Below are 21,833 nucleotides of genomic sequence, written 5' to 3' on the forward strand. Positions count from 1 at the left end.
ACACAGCTGCAGCTGTATTTGTGGAGCTTGTGTTTATCCTCATCTGCCCCCTCTTTTTCTCATGCTGTGCTGTGTGGGTGATATTCTGACAGACGGAGGCTAATTTACCCAGGTGATAAGGTGTGTCACTGGCTCTTCGTGCTGCGCGACAGTCGCTACTGTGCTTAATTTGAACTGCTGCATGTTGCTGAGCACACTGCTGGTCAATATTAGCTCTGCAGCCACTGATTCAAAAGGACATGTTTGTTCACCCTGTGCCCCCTCCTTCCCCCTTCACCACAGAAAACAAACACACACTTCCATCTGAGACTCACACAGGGTGGCGATGGCTCTGATTGTAGCATGCAGCAGTCACTCACAGACAATGAGAGCTTTTAGAGAAACACAGGAACAGATGTTTGACAAAGGATCAGCACTACATGCATTTGTTGAAGCTAAGTTGTTTCATGTTTTTATGTTACATTAAAAAAAACTTTACCTACTAAAGTACTTACTACTGCATATGATCTCTATGAAACATTCACATACTGACTAATGTACTAACCTTTTCCTTTGATGGCAGCTTTGCACACACTACAATCACAAAATCACTAACTAGATGTATGTAACAGGGAACTTGAAGGACTGAGGAAGACATCCCGAAAGCCTAATGTAAAAATATATTTTCTTAAAATGTTGCTAATAAATTTCAGAAATAAACTCCCAATCAAAGTTGAACATTAAAGGTAGAATGTACTGCTGCAAGAGGTGCTAGTCTAACTCTGCGCATTACTTTGAATTTAGAGACTCACACATAAACACAAAAAATAGCTTTGTGATTGTCTTTACACAGCTCATATGTGTCCAACTCCTAGACAAAGATTTATGGTGGGACGGTGGGGGCAGACTGTGTTAGTGTTTCAGCTCATAGGCTGTTTGTTTAGACTCTGCAGCTCTACGAGGGTAGCAACGTAGCGGCTCACTGGGTTTAGATTGTTTGTCATTTGGCATTTCAAGTGGAACTAACAAGCCTATAAAATGGTAACGAGAGAAAGATAGGAGGAGGCAGAGGGCATCCTAAAGAGGGAGAGACATTTAGTGGACTTGAGAGGGGAGAATGAAAGAGTCAAAGACGAGGAGGAGAGAGGTGAGAGTGTAACAATAGATGGATGAGTCAGGACAAAGAAACAGAAAATGAGAGGTGTAGGTATGATATACAAGAAGTTTGAGTTTGAGAATCCTAACTTGAATTTGTTTGTGTGATTTAGTAACAATATTAGGTTATTTCATGCTTCCGTGGATCTGCACTCCCCTCCTCTCACTCCTCTATGATTGTTACTCCTTTTTGCACTCACTGATAAGTAAATAAGTGCATTGAAGCCAGTGCTGAGAGAATGGAAGAGGTGATACACTGAAACAAAAAGTCACATACACACCCAAACACACACACAGACACAGAGCAGCACCCTGAAGACACATATCACAGCTGTACAAGGTCCAGTCAGAGTCTGTTGCCATTATGCCAAGCCTGAAACTTCATTAAATCCACTATTTCAACTCTCTTGAAAACTGTTTAACTAAATAGTAGAACTGCAATGTGAATGGTCACTGAATAGCACCTCTGAGGCCAGAGGTCACACAGCTCCTTCTCCTGCAGCCACTTCCCGTCTTTCAGCAACAAAAAAAAAAAAAAAAAAAGACCTGCTAAACCCTGCTCAATTTGCTCTCACAGCCTTCAGGATCAGCATGGTCTGATAGTGGCCCCGATCCCTCTCTGTCTCTCTTGCAGAAACAACACAAAGCCTGCGTGGACACTCCACAGCTGACCAAGCCAAGGTGAGTGTATGGCTAAGAGTCCACATGGAGCACTAACTCCACCAAGCCCAGAAGAAGCAACCAAAATCCTTACTCCAGTGTGCACAAAGGCTTTACAAGACAGACTAGACCTTAACTGGACACAGGACTGTCTCCAATCCTTTTTGTCAAGGACTGAACCGTTTCCAAGGTCTGTAGTGTCTGGCTATCAGGATGTCTAACAATCCCTGAATGTAATACTATGGAAAACACCAATGTGTAGCTCTGAGTCTATCATTAATGAATGCATGTGCGACAATGGGGCGCCATGTCCATGAAGGGCCTTACAAAGCCAGACACAATCTTTGTCTTGTAGTTGGGACTATAATGTATGGTCTCCACGCTAATTGCAGCCAAAGATGATCAAAGGAGATCTGGATGTAGGGGAAAAGTCAGGAGTAGGAGGAGGGACTATTATATGAATAAATGGGTTTTTAAAGAAGCCTCGGGTAAAATGAATAAATAAGACATAATGGTGGAAGGATGGGGAAAATATGCCATATGAAAGGAGGGGCCCGGGGAGGAGCAGCCTCAGGCCCCAAATTGTATAAAAGATGGAAACTTTCAGAAGAGACTTCAGACTTAGCCTGGGCTACTTCTCATGTATGATTATATTGTAACTCTGCAATAAACCATCATTGGACCGCGAACCAGCTGAATCTTTCTCATCTTTGATTCTTCGTGACTTCTCATCTTTAACTACTGAGTATAGCATATTAGGTAAATTGAACGTACACAGAAAGTCACAACAATTTGCAAGCCAGCTTCTCAGGAGGAAGTGACGAGACCGGACGGCCACGGGCGCTGGTTGGAGGCCAGGAACCCCAAGGGCCCACATATCCACCAAGAAGGGGTGAGATACCAATTCCTTTTTTCCAAATTTATGGGGATCCAGCCTCCACCTAGCTCCAGTGGTCAGAAGGTACTGATAAACTATCCTAAACAACCTAGTAACATTGAATGTGTATATGAGCAGTAACAGCTGGTGATCGGGTCCACGTGTGAATGATTGTGTGAAAGTATGATAAATGTGGGATGGATAAGATTGAAAAATGCATATTCAACCTATTGATTTGCCTGTGGGCTGTTATGTCATTTACAGGTCTTGGAGTTGTAAGTTATGTGCTGGTAAGGTATATGAAGGGTGAAGAAGGAAGGTTTAATCAGACAGCCAGCACTAGCTGGGGGGAGAGTCATACATTAAGTCAGTAACGAGAGCAACAATAGGTAGAGTTGAAACTTTGTGAGGTAATCGTGTTTTTCTATGTTTATTGATGAAGTAATTGTATTGGTGACTAAAGTGTTAAGGTTAAGCATAAGGATAAAATACCGCCTGAGGAGACGTCAACCACCGTGCCTTTTTGATGGGTGGTCCTAGGCAGGGAAAGGATAGTGTAGGAAGCAGTATAAGTACAGAAAGTACAAAAGAAACTAATAACTGTAAAGGAAGAGACTAACAGTTAACAAAAAGGATTGTTTTCTTTAAAAAGTGTTGTAAAATATATCTATGTTGTCGTTAATGTGTAATTAATTAACAAAAAAGTTAAAGTATAATCGGAATAATCGTTAAAAGTGAAAGTAAGGCATATAATATTGATAAAATGTGTCTGTGTTGAAAGCATAGTGCACTTGCATAAAATAAATAAGATATGGTCACTAGAAACGTTGTTAAAATATAACGATTAACACACAATAAGTGATATTATCTCTAAAATATAAATAACAGGCATAAAGTAAGTAAAATAATTATTAGTAAGGTAACAAAAAATTGGAAAATACCAAAGTAGAGATATCGGTTCTGCATTCATTAGAGTAGGGGCAGTGAGGAAAAAGGGGGGCAGGTGTTAAAGGAAAAATTAATAAGTGACCACACTACCCCGAGGGTCGCTGTGAACTGCCATAGAACATGGGAGCCAACAAAAGTAAACAGACAAAAGAAATAACGCCTGCAAAATTAATCATTGTCACCCATCCAACAAACAGGCGTAAAATTCACCAATGCATGAGGAGTTGGCACAGGATAACATCCGGTAAAAATCAATGGCCTCTCGAAGGCAGCTTTGATCCTAGGTGCTGTGATGAAGTGGAGGAAGAGTTAAGAAATAAAAACAAAAAGTATGATGTAACACACATGAAGAAAAAACAGAGGAATGCTGAGCAGAGAGACATCCTGCAGTATTTCAGATTAGAAGCCAACGGAAACTCCATGATGAATAAAAACACAGACCCCAGACCACCACCTTACAACCCTAGTAGAGCAGGACAATTTGTAGTACAGGAACAGAATAAAGTGGGAGGAGTAATTACGGGAAGGATAAAGATTGTAGTAAATGAGGAAAAGGAAGAGACAGATGATGAGTCATATGACGGACAGAGGGAAGCATGGGCCTCGCCATTTCGTCCACACGCAGATGAGAAAACACGTAAGAAAGCAACACATGAAGAAACACCTAAGAGAGCACGTGGGAGAACAGAATCTAGGAGTGACAGTGGAAAGAGTTAGGAGAGAATAAACAAAATAGAAAAAAAGAGCAACAATTGCTTAAGCAATTGGAGGAGTCTAGTAAACGATACACATCTCTGTTACCGTCAAAAACGTCGGGAGGCCAGAAAGGGGAAGAGGAATCAGAACTTTCGATTGATAGTGATGATGATGGGGACAATAAGAGTGAAGAAGAAAGGTTGTCAGATGGATTCTCAGATGAACTAAAAGAAGGCTCAATAAAGGATGACAAAGAGCTGGATGACGAGGAACACGGAGAAGGACATGTAAGCCTGGACTATCAGCAGCACCAGGGCGAGAGTGAGTATACACCACTCCTACACACTAAGGCCAAGCCCGAGGCAACCTATGATCTTAACATACAGATGGAGAAAGGAAAGAGGGGGGATGTGATGATGCTTCGCAATCGAGAGGTGAGGAAAGTTCCACATCAGAAGAACTCACGACAAAAGCTACCCTCTGGACCCAGGAACAACTTCCGGTATGTACCTTTGTCACTTATGGATATGATAACACTTGCAAGTAAATTAACTCCTTTGACAGATGGAGCCGACAAATGGATCGAGAAGCTCGAAGAAATCACCGGAGGAATTAAGCTGGCAAGTGGCGACATCAAGGCACTGCTAGTAAAGACAGCGGGGCAGACGGCTACCACAGAAATATTCAGGATGGCTGGATACCCTGGGGTGACGACTACACACCACCACGATGAGGTACCCTTCGACCTGATACGGACAAGTGTGTGGCAGGCCCTGAGAGATAAGTACCCCTCACGCATGGATGCAGATAAACTGGAAAAAGAATGTTTGAAGGACAGTGACAGCCCCTCACAGTTTTTGCACAACTATCACAGAAAGTGGAGGGCTGAGACTGGGAGTGAATGGGATAGCAATGAGTCAACAAAAGCTCTGTTCATGTTGTATGTGAAAAACGCCATGCCAAAAGAAGTACAAATTAAATTAAATGCGGTGGTGGGGTTGATGAAAATGGACTGGCCGGTTTTCTCTGAGCATATAATCCACTATGTGAATGCACATAGGGCTGAGAAGCAGGCCCTTGATGATCAGAGTAAGATGCTGGCTAATAAGCTAACTCAGCTGCAAATAAGTGAACTGGCAAAGCAGAAAAAGGAATGAGAGAGACCTAAGCCTCAAGCAGCTGTAAGTGTGGCCGCTCTAGAGGAGGGAGGACCAGCAGAAGGAGGGGTAACGCAGGTACCCATAATCATGCCCACAATGTCACCACCTCATGTTCAGCAAACATCTGCTGTGCCTAATGTTTGTCCCACAGCGCCATCTACAGGCCAACTCCAGACTCAGCAGATCCCTCCAATCCATGTGCATCTCAACCAAGGGGGAGGCATCCAGCAGCCTGCAGCAGGAAGAGGACGTGGTGGCCCACCCATACGGGGAAGATGGAAGAGGCCCCAAGGACCACCTAGGGGACCCCCACCCGGGCAATATCAACCACTGCCACAGGCAGCCTCAACAGCACCACAATTCCAATCGAGACTGCAGTACTGGGGATACGGACAGACGGGACACATGCAGAGGGAGTGCCCGATCAATCCATGGCCGGGGTCCCAACATCCTGGATCAGGACCCCCAAACCCTGGAACAGGTCCTGATTCTCAGAGTAGTGGACTGTGGACGGGTCCAGCAGCGTATTGGCAATAGGGGGGCCCAGAGAAACCTGAAGGGGAGGTGATTTTACCCATATTAACACAACGCCCATATACTGAGCCCACAATAGATGTGACTGTATACAACCATCATCATCAGTTCATGATAGACACAGGAGCCACCTACTCCTGTATAGGAAAAGACGGAGCCAGGCTTCCCCTCTCAGCTTCAAAGATTCGAACAGTAGGTTTCTCTGGGAAAACGCAAATAATACTATAATAATGACTGAGCCGGTTCCGTTGAAAATAGGAGACAAGAAAATGTATTCTTCCTTTTTATATTCAGCAGATACACCAATTAATCTCCTGGGAAGAGATGTGGTGTGCCAACTTAATGCAAAAATCAAATGTACACCAGATGGTATCTATTTTGATGTGACAGACGACCAATCTGATAACATGTCTGTTCCTATGATGCCATTAACAACTCCTACAGGATCTCCACAGATATCAACCAATGACCCAGAGAGTATTCTGGATGAAGCTGACAACACCTGACTCTTTCCTTCGTCATGAATGGGAAGCATGGAGACCACTGGTAATGAATCACTATAACATGGCTGAAGAGCCGACACTCCCACTCCACTGTACCATGCTTTATGACAGAGACCAAGTTCATGAGGACTTTGAGAAAAGTTGGGATGAAAACATTAACAACAAAGCGATGATTATCCAGTACGAAGACATCATAGTAGGACCTCAAGGAGCAGCTACAGCTGTAAAATTAGCAGAAAAGGATGTCAGATACTGGTTCCAAGTCCCCAACTCCTCACCTCACCTCACGTCACTCTTGATTGCTGACAAGTATGAATCGCATGACTTGGGCCCCATGGTTCAAGCTGCCAGACAAGTCAAAGATTGGACTCCCACCAAGTTAGTGTCTCCACAGATGGACTATTTTTCAAAATCACGTTCACACATGCAGATGAGGTAATAGCAGAGAGGGTTAAAGTATCTAGGGAGAGAGTTGGGCTCATGTTGACAACTGAAGAACACTTAACACTATTAGAACAGGCCCCATCACAAGTATGGTCCCAACACAAGACAGATGTAGGGTTAGTAAAATCGGCTGAACCACAACGGTTCCACTTAAAACCAGGCATTAGATTGCCGTACCAAAAGTAACATCCCCTTAGACAGGATGCCATAGAAGGTATAAATCCCATCATAACAGGATTAGTGGAGGCAGGGGTCCTAGTAAAAACAGATGCATGCAATACCCCCATCTTTCCCATAAAAAAACCAAATGGTGATGAATACAGACTAGTGCATGATTTAAGGCTAGTTAATGCTATTGTCGCCGAAGAAGTGCCCATCGTGCCTGATCCACACACATTGTCCAACATACCAACAGGCACAAAATGGTTCACGGTGATAGATCTGTGCTCAGCATTTTTCAGTGTACCAGTGCATCCAGACTCTCAACATTTGTTTGCCTTCACGTAGAAGGGCCAACATAAACATACACTCGCTTGCCACAAGGGTTTGTACACTTTCCCTCCATCTTCAATCGCGTTCTTGCAAATGATCTCAGTCACTTGTACATACAATCCACCACCTTAATGTATGTGGATGATATTTTGATTTGCTCTGACTCAAAGGAACAGTGTGAGAAAGATTCTATCACTGTATTGATGGCTCTGGCGGAAGGAGGACACAAAGTAAGTAAGAAAAAACTGCAGTTCAACAACAGTAGAATATTTGGGCAGACAGCTAAATGGTGACAAAAGACAAATTGCACTGTCCCAGCTTGAAGCCGTCATTAAAACGCTGAAACCTCAAACTGTTGGTCACATGTTATCTTTTCTTGGTATGGCAGGTTACAGCAGGCCCTGGATTTCTGATTACGCTCTCAAAACAGCCCCATTAAGAGCTTTAATCCGTGCAGCAGGACAAGGACAACAGTCGACCCAACTACAATGGACTGACGAGGCAGAAGGGGCATTCCAGCTGCTGAAAAAAGATCTCCAGACTGCCCCAGCTCTAGCCAATCCAGACTACAGCAACCATTCCATCTATATGTGGCAGAAAGGCAAGGGTATGCATGCGCAGTGTTGATGCAAGAAACCCCAACAGGTAAACAACCAATTTCGTATTACAGTACGAAGTTAGATAGTGTGGAGGAAGGGCTGCCACCCTGTTACCAGGGGCTAGCAGCGGCCGCTTTTGCATATAAAAAGGCTTCTGTAATCACTATGGGCCATCCAATATCTTTGTATACTTCACATCAACTGCATGCAATGCTCACAATCCCACGCTTTGTGATAACCCAAGCTCCACGAACAGGTTATGAGATCCTGTCCGACCTGACCTTGTTCGTTGATGGCTCATGTGTCAGGGGCGAGACGAGGAACAAGGCTGGATATGGAATAGTCCAACTTAATCCAGATGGCACCTACACCAAAATACTATCAGTAAATTTGGACCAGCCTCGTTCTGCCCAATTAGCTGAAATTAAAGCACTGACAGCAGCATGTAAATTAGCAGCTAACAAAAGGGCAACAATTTACACTGATAGTGGTTATGGCTATGGAGTGTGCCATATAAACACAAGTATCTGGAAACAAAGAGGGTTTGTGCGTACTGATGGCACCCCTGTGGCACATGGACAAGCAGTAATCGAACTAATACGGGCTGTGCAACTTCCAACCTCATTAGCCACAGTCAAATGTGCAGTGCATCAAAACAACAAATCACCCATTGCGGTAGGGAACAATGTGGCAGATGAAGCAGCCAAAGAAGCGACTGGCCAGGTAGTGCAGGGACCAATATTGTTTGAAGAAGATTGTGCACCCATAACAAACCTGGCATCATTGATAGAAGCACAAAACAAGGTCTCGGAGGCAGAAAAACACCTGTGGGTTCAAAGGGGTTCTGTTCGGACAGCACACCCCCATCCGGGGCTGTGGCAGGGTTACCGCGGGCACTTTGTTTTGCCACTGTCTCTGCTGCCTATTGCTATTAAAAAGATGCATGAGCCTGATCATTGTTCTAGGGCCCAAGTTATCAGAAAACTGCAAGCTGTGTGGTGGTTGCCGTACATGACACCAATGGTTGATAGAGAACTTGCTATGTGTCCTCACTGTCCAAAGTACAATGTCCGTAAAATGTTCACCCAGCCTTTAGCTCACATTGCCATGCCAGATGGTCCTTTTCGACATCTGGTTATGGATTATGTGGACATGATCGATCGGGTACAAGGTAAAAGATACATGCTGGTTGTTGTTTGCAGGTTCAGCAGGTGGATTGAGGCCTGCCCCACCTCCAAAGCTGATCACAAGGCTGCAGCAAAGTTTCTGTGTAGAGAGGCGTTTCCCAGGTTTGGGATGCCAGATACTATATCATCTGATAATGGTCCACATTTTGTTTCACAGGTGATACAGGAAATGTTCAAAATCTTAGGTATAAAGCAGAAGTACGGATGTGTTTATCACCCACAGTCTCAGGCTTCTGTGGAGCGAGCTAATGGTATCTTGAAAACCAAAATGGCTAAGATCATCGCTGATTGCAAAGGCAAACTGACATGGGTAGATGCACTACCCCTGGCGTTGATGGCAATGCGTTCCCAAACTAATCGACTAACCCATCTAACTCCTCATGAGATGCTTACAGGGCGTCCCGTGCCTCTCCCACAAACTAGAGGACCACTGGAGGGGCCAGCCATTGCGCAACTGGAACGTGAGTTGGGTGATTATCTGCGTGCATTAACTCAAATCCACAGACTTGTGTTTCAACAGGTAAAAGAAGCCCACGGCAAAGACTAGATGCACATTCCAGTTGACGTTCGAGACGTCCATCATACGGGTGTTTAGGCGTCAGTGGAACGAACCACGTAGGGAGGGACCCTTTAAGGTCGTGCTTACTACTCCCACTGCCTTGAAGGTAGAAGGTAAGCCCTTCTGGTTCCATAAGAATCACTGCACCCGCCATAGACCACAAGACCCACCTGGACACTTTCCAGAACCGTCGGGGTCTGTGCATGCTGAAAGGGCGGCGCACAGCCTCCCTCAGGACACCAGTTCCAGTCCGTCACTGGCCTCCTCAAGTTCTGAATCACTGTCCCCGCATGGACAGAGGAGGTCAGCCCGTTTGTCCGCCCGCAGTCGGCACAGACTGCAGTCCAGTGAATCAGAGCATTCTCATGCTGCCGATACGCCTGATAGGCATAGTGACCCTCTTGCTGACGCAGGTGGTCCTGCAAGTCAGGTGTTGCCTCAAGAGAGCCTACCAGCAACTGAGGAGCACCGTTTGCAACACGCACAGGGTTCTGATAGCATTGTGGCACGTTCATCAGATGGCCCTTCACATGCATACCCATCACCACCAAACTTTCACATATCCGCCCACGCCGGGGCGGGACTGGTTTTCCTCTGATTCAGATTAGCTGCATGATGGTGTTAACCCTTTGCGGATTAACAACGGGGGAAATTATAGTAGTGGCCAATACTAATCCTAACACAGCCACCCCACGACACACATTAGACACATGCGCCTTGGCAATGACCACATTAGCCACTAACAGAGGGATAATAGATAGTGATAATGGGGAAATTAAACACGTAATGCATGTCAAAGCAGATATATATGATTATGTGTTAACAGAAGAAATAACAGGGGCAGAGTCAATGGGTAAGCATTGGCTGGGATATCCCCAAAACGTAGACTGCCGTGGGGAGGGGACGGTGACCATTCAGGTAAGATGCACTAAGACAATGTGTCAAAACACACAGACAGGACAGAGCATGTCAGTAGAAGAAGCTAGAATCAACGTAAGATTGATGAATAAAAGACAAAGACGGGATTTGAAATTAAGAACAGTACATTGGGACACAAATTTGTTCCAACAATGGATACAGTAGTCAATAAAAACTATGTTTGCAGCAAAAAAAACAGAAAAAACGAGACTGCATTGCCTGCTATAATGCTAAAAAAAACTGCCCCAAGTTCAGACATTACCAGGGAGTGAGATAGGGGGTTGTCCAGACATTTCCAAGTGTTTTCCCCACTGTACAATGCACATGGCAGGGGGACTGTCGGGTTGGAGTATAAATAAGAAGGTCTGCCCCAAAAGGCTTTCTCATGATGATTATGATATAATGACAGTACTTCCCCCTGTGGTGCGCAAGCCTGATGACCTTATCTTTCCTTTCTGCATAGCACAAGGAGACGAATTGGAGGAGGTTACGCAGAGAGCATCTGCAGTGATGACGGATGCGGAGGGATTGGTGAGATGCAACAGATTAACATGGTACCCGAAACTAACCACAGGAAATGCCACAGGAACCATCAAAATATGTGAGACCAGTCCAAAAGCTCGAATACAATGTAAACAAATAATACCAAACGGGGGACATGTGATTTATGAACAAAATTCATCCTATATAGCCCAATACAGGATGCCAGATTTGGGAAAGGGAACAGAACCATTGGGAGATGTCTTTTGGACTTGTGAGAGTAACACCACCATGATACCGCACTTACCTGCAAACTGGACGGGTATATGTGCTCCAATAATGTTAACAGGACGATTATTTTTAATTACACAAGAATCAAATAAAAATCAAACACACCTCAGGAACAAAAAGAGCGTTCCAGACTCCAACCCAGATGGGGAATGGGATTGGAAAGCATCGGATGAAATTTATATTACCTGGGATCAGGTCCCCTTGGGTGTACCTGAAGATCACACTGCTATAGGAGACACCTGGTTAAAGAGTGGGAGGGGATTAGGATCAGCCCCATTAGTAGGAACTATCGCAAATGCTCAATACATAGCTCGAAACAGTCGGTGGATTAATCTCCTTTGGTTTAACCAGCAAAGATTTATGAATTTCACTGTAAAAGGGGTGGCACTCGTGCAGGAACAGTTACATGCAATGTCATTAATGACCCTACAAAACAGATTTGTGATAGAAACACGCATGGCGGAGGATCAGGGAATGTGTGACGTAATCGGGGAAGAATGCTGCACCTTAATCCCAATACACACAGGCTCCAATGGTAGTTTGACGGGAGTCCTGAAAGAAATGAAGCGGCTGAGAGATGAACATGTAAAAAATTCCAATTGGAATACACAAATGAAAAGCTTTTGGGACTGGTTAGGAAAATTGGGATGGCTAAAATACTTAAAAATGGTTGGAATAGTGCTGGGTGGAATTGTGCTGGTGCTAGTGATCTGCTGTGACATACCTTTGCTCCGTCTCCTAGTATCACGTCTTTTCATAAGCATAACAGGACAATTCCCAGTAATACAGATGCAAATTCACCCAGACTCGGAAGAGTGCATAGAGCTGCATGAAATGTAGGGAAATAGGTAGGGATGTAATGGTCGCCGCCGTCTCCCCACAAGGTACGTGTTGTAAATAGTCATATAAAAAGGAAGGCAAATTTCAGCAGACAATCATAAATACGTATGCATATGTTATAATCACTAAAACTACCATGTCTCCATCACAGACTGTTGGAAATGGCGGAGGCTTTCTTTACCAGACCACAAGTGGCCCTGGATGATTGGCAGGGGCACAGTTCTAGCAGAGGGGACAACACACACACACCCGTAGGAACACAACCACATCTAGCTACGAGCACATTTGTTCCGAATAGGCACCTTTGTGACTCCCAGCAGGACGAGAGGCACTTCAACCCGCCGTCAGGGGGGCCTGAGTGGAGCCATTCCCAGACATCACCCAGGGTGAATCCAGCGGGACCACCGGCAGATCCGCTCGTGGTCCAGTGGCCAGCAGCCTTCCCCAGACCCCCCTCCAACCCAGAAAGTCCAGACAACCCAGTGGATTGAGGACAACCTTCGGAGATCCACGACGGCCAACCAGCAGCAGCAATCCAGCCGATGACAAGACCTCCGCCTGCCAGACCACCCTATCTTCAAGTCTGCCCGGGTGATACAGCTCATATCTCAAGATTCCTGGCCCACCCTTTTGAGCAGTATATACACCTTAACGATCTTCGAGGTGAAATTGGAACCATGACTACAGAAGTCTACACTTCTCTGCTAGCAGGCCTAACCCCCATGGCCCGTAAGCAGATCCAGAAAATCAGAAGCTTTGCTCATAAAGATAAGTACAAACTAAAACTGACTCGGATGAGAGCGGAGCAAGAGAGACTGACTCAGCAACTAAACCATGCCCAACAGACAGCTAACACGCTCCAGAGGCAGGTGGATTGGACACAGGCTGCCTATGATCAGGCCCAGCAAACCTTAACACATCTGCGACAAGCCAACGTCACTCTTCTCAGATTCTGTCAAAACACACTGCAACAACAAACTACAGCAGTCAATGGACTGGAAGCCATACTGAGAAGGGGGGTGGGGCAACCCTCCTCACCTCAGCAAGGACCTGATGATCCTACGTACGTAGATGGGAGCCGTTCCATTAAGCACTTTGTAGGCTAACATCAGTGATTTGAATTTGATGCGGGAGGCTAAGGGTAGCCAGTGGAGTTCAATGAACAGAGGGGTGACGTGTGCTCTTTTAGGCTGACCGAAGACCAGAACGCACTGCCGCGTTCTGGACCATCTGCAGAGGTTTCACAGCACAGGCTGAGAGACCAGTTAGGAGAGCATTGAAGTAGTCTAGGTGGGAGATGACCATGGCCAATTATTTGACCTGCGCAAAATTAATTTAAGAGCAGAAAGTTGCGCCGTGTTTGACTGCAAGAATGGCGGACCGCAACCATCCTCCTCTCAGCATTCAAGGGTGGACGCCACAGAGCCCGAGCAGCATAATTCCAAATCTCCATTGGAATCGGCTTCATCTAAGAGTACCGAGGACAGCGCAGTGTGTGGGATTTTAACAGGTAACGTTCAGCGAAATCCGGCAGTAATCTCAATGTTACTGCAACTTAATACGTGCAGAAAGTAGACATGTTGATTTTTCTGAAGAAAAACTGCGAAGTGAAAAGTATTCTCAGTATGTAGGATAGTGTTAGACACCAACCTGTCACCTGTTTTACACTGGAAATGACTTGTTACTAATTTTTTTCTGTAAGAAAACTGCTTGGATTGGAAAAATGGAAAAAAATCCCTTTGGGAGGTTCCCTCCGGGAAATTGAAATACTGAGCTTAAAAGTAAAACTGGAGATTTGTACTGTTATGTGTAATGTAATTTAATTTTTGTTAAAATTGATATAAAATTGGTATTGAAAAAAGTATCATTGAGGAAACATGAGGCATACAACAATCAGGAGGTCCAGATAATGCAGAGCTATAACAAAATGGAGAAAAGGAGGAGTTAAAACCTTTTCTTGTCTTGACATCATGGGAAGTGTGAGATCGCTGGTAAATAAAAAAATAAAATGAATGAGCTTGGAACCATAGCAGAGGCAAAGCAAAAGTGTCAGGGAGATAAATATATTTATTTTTTTGCTGAGGCGTGGCTTTTGAAATGACTCTAGCCCCTCTCTGCTCAGCTTGCAGAATGTATAGAATGTAATGACAGACAGAGAGCCCAGATATTGAACGGTGGGTACCTGACCATGTTTTCTGAGAGAGTTCATCTGTGTAACCTACCTGTAACAATAGCATATCTCCAATAATAATTCCTATTGCCGCAATATATTTTCCCTTCATGATTAACTAAATATGATTTAAATTTGAATCTAATTAAATCTGGCCCCGTGGTGCTTGGATAACAACTTGTTCCTTAATAACACCAAATTGCAAGATGGCAGCATATGAAGATGCAGAAACCCATTGCTCCCCTTCAGTTAACAGCTACACATTGAGAAGGACTTACACTCGGACTGAACTTATCAGTCTGAGACAGCACTAGACCGGCTGGACCCCAGAAGGGTTCGACTTGTTTCCCGGAGAGGATACGCCAGATAGAGAGGAGGTGACGATGGTGCTGCGAAAGACACCAGAAGCGGGGCAAATGAGCCGGCTAGCCGCTACTCCGCGTAAACCAGCGTTTTTTTCGCCAACGTCTGCTCCCTGGTTGACAAGAGGGATGAGATTAGACTATGAGATGTTAACAACCGCATAGACAACTTCATCATGGTGATAATGGACTAAACCGCCAACTTGCATTTTAGACCCAATCCCAACCAGACTGTTCAAGGAGGTTTTCCCCTTAATTGACACTTCCATATTGGATTTGATCAATCGGTCTTTGTTGACAGGATATGTACCTCAGACTTTTAAGGTTGCTGTAATTAAACCTTGACTTAAAAAACCTACTCTTGATTCAGAAGTGTTTGCTAATTACCGACCTATATCCAATCCAATCAACTCTTTGTCATGTCACCTACAGAAGTTTTCTGATGACTCAACTTTTGTCGGGTGAGATGGTGATCGACGTCAGGAGGAAGAAGACGCCTTCACAGCCACTAAGGATCAGGGGGAGGTGGTGGAGGAGGTGAAGGACTACAAATACCTTGGAGTGGTGATTGGAAACAGACTCGACAGGGTATCTAATAGTGAGGCTGTGTGAGAGAAGGGGATGAGCAGACTATTTCCTGAGGAAGCTGAGAACCTTCAACGTGTACAGCAAGATGTTGGAGATATTCTATCAGAGTGTTGTTGCCAGCGCCATTTTTCTTTGCTGCTGTGTGTTGGGGCAGCACCATCAGAGCCAGTGACACTAACAGACTGGACAAAATCAATAAGAAAGCTGGTTCTGCACTTGGTCTCAGATTGGAGTCTTTTGAGACCGTGGTGAAGAGGAGGACACTGAATAAGCTGTTGTCCATTATGGATAATAATCAGCACCCTCTCCATCACACCGTGGTCAGACAGCGGAGGACTTGGGCTGGAATGTGAACACCACCCACATTATTAAAAAGGCCCAGCAGCATCTCTTTTTTCTGAGAATGCTGAGGAGGAACAAACTCCCTCCACTTCTGCTGAAAAACTTTATTACTGCACTATCGAGAGTGTCCTGACCTATGGATGTATAGTGTGGTATGCCAGCTGCACTGCAACCGAGAAGAAACAACTGCAGCGGGTCATCAAGACTGCTCAGTGAATCATTGGCTCCCCACTCCCACGCCGAGAGGAGATCTATTTGAGCTTTGTCCTCCAACGGGCTACAAAAATCCGGGAAGACCCTTCCCACCCAGGACCAACAGACTTAATCACAGCTTCTTCCCCATGGCTGTGAAGAGACTGCTGCAGGAACCATGACACCCCCCCCCCCCCCCCCCCTCAAACAAACTGTACTGTATTTTTTATGTAACATTTTTAACTACACTATTTATCATTTGTATTACGTTTTGTGCATGTGACATTGTAGCTGATACAAGAGATGCTGTCATACGCAATTTCGTCATATTTTTGTATGATGACAGTAAAGCTTCTTATTTTTCTAAGGTCATTATGGACTCATTATGGACTTCCGGAGGCTCCACAGGACCACACAGTCCCCGCTCACCATCAGTGGTGAAGAAGTGGAAAATATAAACTTCATCAAATTGCTGGGAATTCACATAACCGACAACCTAACAAGGACACTGAATATCTCCAGCTTGGTGAAGGGAAGCCAGCTAGGACCCTTTTCTTTTAAACAAAACAGGTTAGTCTGCTCACAAACGTTTACAGGAGCACAATCGAGAGCAACCTCTGCCAGTGTCGCTAAATGTGTTATTCAAGCCGTATGGTGGGAAACGGGAGGGATTTGTACCAATTTCTCTGTGTTCCTCTTCCATTTGGAAAGAGATACCACACTTTAAAAATCCATATTACAAGCTTACGAACTACTTTTCCCCCTGAGTTGTAGCATCATTAATCCCCCACATCCACACCCAGTTTGATTCAGTCCTGTTTTACTATCTGTTTTGGATTCATAATTGCATCTTTGGAGATACAGCCCTGCAGTGTTTTGTATTTGTTCCGTTTTATTATTCAGTATAGTAAATTCTTCATCTAGTACCTTGCTGAAGTTCTGTTCATGTTTGGGTACACACCTCAACAGAGACCGAGGTGAGGGGGGTAAATCACACAGAGATATGCCACCGTATTATGAATATAGATCTGGAAATGTGCAGGAAATCCTCTGAAATTCTTTAATATGTAAAATATCAGTTGAGATGATTAATTTTACTGTTATGGCAGTCTCCTGCTAGGTAATCTACAGCAATATAAGGAAAAAGCCAAAGCAAAAGACAAATTTGTTAAAGGGTGGGAACGATTCAAAATAGTAAGAGATGAAGACAGAAGCAGCTCAAGCTGTTTTGTGCAATGTACCTAGCTGTATTCACTTCAAACAGGCATAATTAGGACCTGTGCACCACTAAAAACAATACCTCTATGTCATGCTTCCTGTTAGTGTTTTTGAGGCCAACTTTGTCACAGACAAGTAAATTCCTGACCTGAAGTGATTCAACTGCAGGAGTAAAAAGCATTTATTCACTACAATACCATTCTTACAAAAGCAGGTCAGTATTGTAATTAATGCATGCAGTGGACTTGTTTTAAGTGTGAACTTGATAATAGACCCTGTTCTCTACAAATAACTCCACAAAAATAACAAATACTTGGTCTCTGCAGTGTTCAGTGTTCTAAATCACACTGGTTAACATTGACTGTAAATTATATCTACTATTTCATTACTTTTAAGAAAGAGGAGTAAAGCTTTGATATCCAGATAGATAGATCTGAACTAAAAAAAAAAAAAATCAGGGAGAAATATCACTTGATCTTTATCTTGATCTTAAATATAATAGTTTGTAAATGGTGATGATGGCTGATTACTAAACGGGAGTTACCGTTTTTTTTAAATAGTCCTAAACTGAGATCTGATCCATATTTGGGTCTCAGTTAAGATTAGAACTGCTTTAGCTCTGCCAGATAAATCTGATGTGAGTGGCTTGCTTGACATCAGTCTGTAGCTTCTATATTTGGTTAACTTTTGGCCTCTGGCTGAACCATTCCAAAATAATTTGCTTGGATATCAACAGCCAGTTGTTCTGCTTTGCAGAGCTTCAGTTGGACAGACAACCTGATACCATCCTGGAAGATACCTTCATAAACTTGTGAATTAATTTTACCCTCAATCTCTGCCAAGAGATACAGAAGCTGTCTCCAGTCATGATGCTGTTTCCACCGTACTCTGCCTTGTATGCAGTACTCTTTTTAATTCTGATATAATGTTATGTGTTCTCCGTATAGAATTCAACTATGGTTTCCTTGGTCCACAAAACATTTTCACTGTAGCATTTATTTACCTCACTGAACAGGTGAGCCACTGAACTTACAGAGCCATTTTAGGTCAGAGACACATGTGGGGAGGTACTGACACGTCATATAAATGCAGGTAATTGTGAACTTTGTCTACAAGAATTTTTTTTAAAAGTCACTTTTCACAACCTTTATGAGCATACTATTTGACTATACACATATTTTTACTTACTTTTAAAGTGTTATAAGGGACAAAATGCCTTAATTTACCTCCCTTTAACTCCCTTGTCCCTGTCAGCTGCTGTGCTGCTCCTCATTCATTCTGCCATTCACTGAACAGATTCCACCTGATTTGTCAGCCTCCACATTGGTCAAATTAGCTGCTGCTAAATTTGGAGTGTGTCCATATTATGATCATCACAGTATTTCACTGACACCAAGTCCGGCTTTTTATGCTATAGGCTGTATAAAAGATGAACAATTGTTCTCTACTCTACTGTGAAAAAATGAAACTGGCATTTTTGGTTTGACCTCATGATGAAGAGGCTGGCTATAACCCAGATGAGGGAGTATCTAATTCAGTATGCCAACATCTTAGAGATGCTAGCCACTCTATGCTAATGAACAATTGAGACAATAGATTATCAAATAACTACCAGTAGTGGAGTTGTATGTATGATGGATGGAAAGCCTGAAGGTAATGAGTAGCTACATTGCCATTTGCCGACGGTGGCTGTTCATTTACCAGTAATGGCTTGTTATTGGTTAGATCAATAGCTAGCTCTAGCTGTAATATAGCCTTCTTCTGCCAGTATATAGACCCAGCAGGATTTTCAAAAATCTTACGCCTATCTGTTGTACCAGTCTCACCTGTCTCACCTTGTCACTTTGTTTACGCTCGCAGTTAATCCAGCCCCCCCTCGCTTCTCTAGTATTCTAATCTTTCTTTCAACACACAAAAAGTGATTCTAATTAACTATAGCCTCCATCAATTTATATGCTTTGCAACATTTTAATATGCAGCTTAGTTTTCAGAAAATTATTGTGAAATCCAATGAATATCAATGTGGATGGAAGAAATGCTGGATTGGCATCATAAACATCTTTGTCTAACTTCTCACCTGGTTCCTGTTTCTCTCTTTTTCCACTGAGTATCCTGCTGCCTCTTCTTGTCTTCTCCTCCTTCCCCCTCACTCCCTGTCTGTGCCATCATTAAAAAAACCAAATAGAATGTATTGTTTACTCAGAGATTTAAATTGATGTTACTGAAATGAATATATCAATTTATGAAAATGGTCCAATTACATAGCTTTTGTGGTAGACTCGTAACATCACTTTGACCTCAACCTATTTAAAAACTGATTGTACTCATAATATCAATTGTGTATTTATTGAAAAAACTGACAATTCAAAACACAGGGGTTTGATCTACTACTTCAACAAAATGTCTATTTTGTAGACAGAGTAAAAAATATAGTGACAGCTTTTACTACAATAAGGAAGTGCAGAATCTGTCAGGAACTGTGGTGAGGTAGGACCCAGATGCAGCTCTTTCGTTCACAAAAAGGTTTATTCCAAAATAGGGAGCAAAAAGCAAGAACAAAAGGCGCGGCCGAGCCAGATTCAAAAATACACTGTTAACAAAACCAAGGCTATGAAAGAAATAAGACTATGATTACCTATGATAACAAGATTATGAAAAAAAAACAGGACTATGACAAAACAGGACTATGAATACTATGAGGCATGAACACCAGACTTATCTTTGTGCAAGGCATGTAGGGATAGTGAGGATTCTGCAGTGACTGAAAGTAAACCAGGAAGCTAAATACTGTGAGGGGAGTGATCAGTGACATGAGGTGCAGCTGTGAACAATTAACCAGGTGACTTGAGTGAACTGAACGTGAGGGGAAAAACATGACTAGAACATAACATAACTAAACAAACTGTGACATAACATAAACTGATCGGCAGACTGTGACAGAATCCAAGACCAGCAGACAGAAAATATGAATTTTCCACATCTGAGCTTTCATGTATGCTGCTCCCTTTGCCTGGAATGAAAAGAAAAAACACTTGAAACTTCCTGACATGGTCCCATTGGAGGCTTGAAAAAAAATGCAGGATGAGTTGGAGACAGACACATCAGTTTGTAGATGTTCTGCCTGTTTTTCAGATTCAAATTTAATACATCTGTCAGTTTGTATGTGTGGTGACATGTTTGTCTGTAAATTTTTATCTCTGTGCTGCTATATTGGCCAGGACGCTCTTGAAAAAGAGTTTTTGTTTATTTTTTAATCTTAAGGAGGCTTTTCCTGGTAAAACAAAGAGAGAAAAAGACAACAATACTGTTAGGGTTAAAACACCATCTCGTTTAAGGCTACAACGCATTCTTTTTACATCTTGACTGTCATTGTTATGGACACCATTTTGCTGGTTGCCACGGTTACATATAAACAGAACACATCATGAGGAGATATCAGTCTGTGGCTGGCTTTAATTCAGTTCAATTCAGTTTTATTCATATAGCGCCAAATTACAACAATTGTCATCTCAAGGCACTTAAATGATAAAGTCCAATTCAAACCAATTGGAATTCAATCAATTGTAATCATAATCCAATAAAATCCAATTAATTAATTTCAAAATAATCCAATTCATTCATATAGAGCCAATTCAAAAATTAATATCCTAGCTAAGGAAACCAACAGATTGCACCGAAACTTGTCTTCAGTCCAATCTCCCGTCCTGAGCCTGAGGGACTGTGGAAAGGAACGACTCCCTTTAACAGGAAGAAACCTCTGGCAGAACCAGAACCAGGAAGAAACCTCTGGCAGAACCAGACCCAGGAAGAAACCTCTGGCAGAACCAGAACCAGGAAGAAACCTCTGGCAGAACCAGAACCAGGAAAGGGTGGCCATCCGCCTCGACCAGCTGGGGTTTGAGAAGACAGAAAAGAGGGAAAAGAGGGGGAAAAAACACCATAACACCATTCAAAGGATATCTGTTGAAACAGGGAAACACAAGTTAATAACCACAATAATGTCACATGTACATAAAATCAATTGAGAAATTAAACAGAGGAAAAAGAGAGCAAAGTGAGGAAAGGTGTGACAGATGAGGTCCCCCAGCAGTCTAAGCCTATAGCAGCTTAACTATGGGATGTTTCAGGATTACCTGAGCTATCCCTAACTATAAGCTTTATCAAAAAGGAAAGTTTTAAGCCTAATCTTAAAAGTGGAGAGGGTGTCTGCTTCCCTGACATTTACTGGCAACTTATCCCACAAGAGAGGGGCCTGATAACTGAAGGCTCTACCTCCCGTTCTACTTTTAGTATTTACAGACAAAAAGCTCAAAAGAACCAGGTCATACCAACTTAGAAAATACTTAGAAAATAAACTGGGCAGCAGTGTGCCAACAAGATATCCTGTGCAGTACAGGTAAACAGTTATGTTACATTACAGCACTCAAGGTTGGCAACAGAAATGTGACAAAATCAAAGAACATAACTGAGTGACAAATACACCTGCAGATGGTCAGTTACCAATTTTCTGATATCATATGAAGATGACAAGAGAAAGAGATGTGCAAGTTTTATTGTTAAAATACAGGTGGCAGGAGCTTCAGTCAAAAACACAGTTCAACTGGCTTTCAGTGGGAAAGTTACAGAAGTGACATGTACA

General features: G+C 43.2%; 1 protein-coding gene across 1 annotated transcript in view; it reads left to right on the forward strand.

Annotated features, from left to right (window-relative positions):
• naa15a (N-alpha-acetyltransferase 15, NatA auxiliary subunit a) overlaps positions 1–10,661 on the forward strand; it is a 290,869-nt gene extending 280,208 nt beyond the window's left edge. Inside the window, exon 21 of the transcript XR_011917833.1 lies at positions 10,652–10,661. The gene's annotated coding sequence lies outside the window, so the exon portion shown is untranslated. The remainder of the gene's footprint in view (positions 1–10,651) is intronic.
• Positions 10,662–21,833: the final 11,172 nt, after the last annotated feature.

Source organism: Leuresthes tenuis, unplaced genomic scaffold (assembly GCF_036924035.1).
Source record: "Leuresthes tenuis unplaced genomic scaffold, fLeuTen1.0.hap1 SCAF_11, whole genome shotgun sequence".
NCBI classification, from domain to species: Eukaryota; Metazoa; Chordata; class Actinopteri; order Atheriniformes; family Atherinopsidae; genus Leuresthes; species Leuresthes tenuis.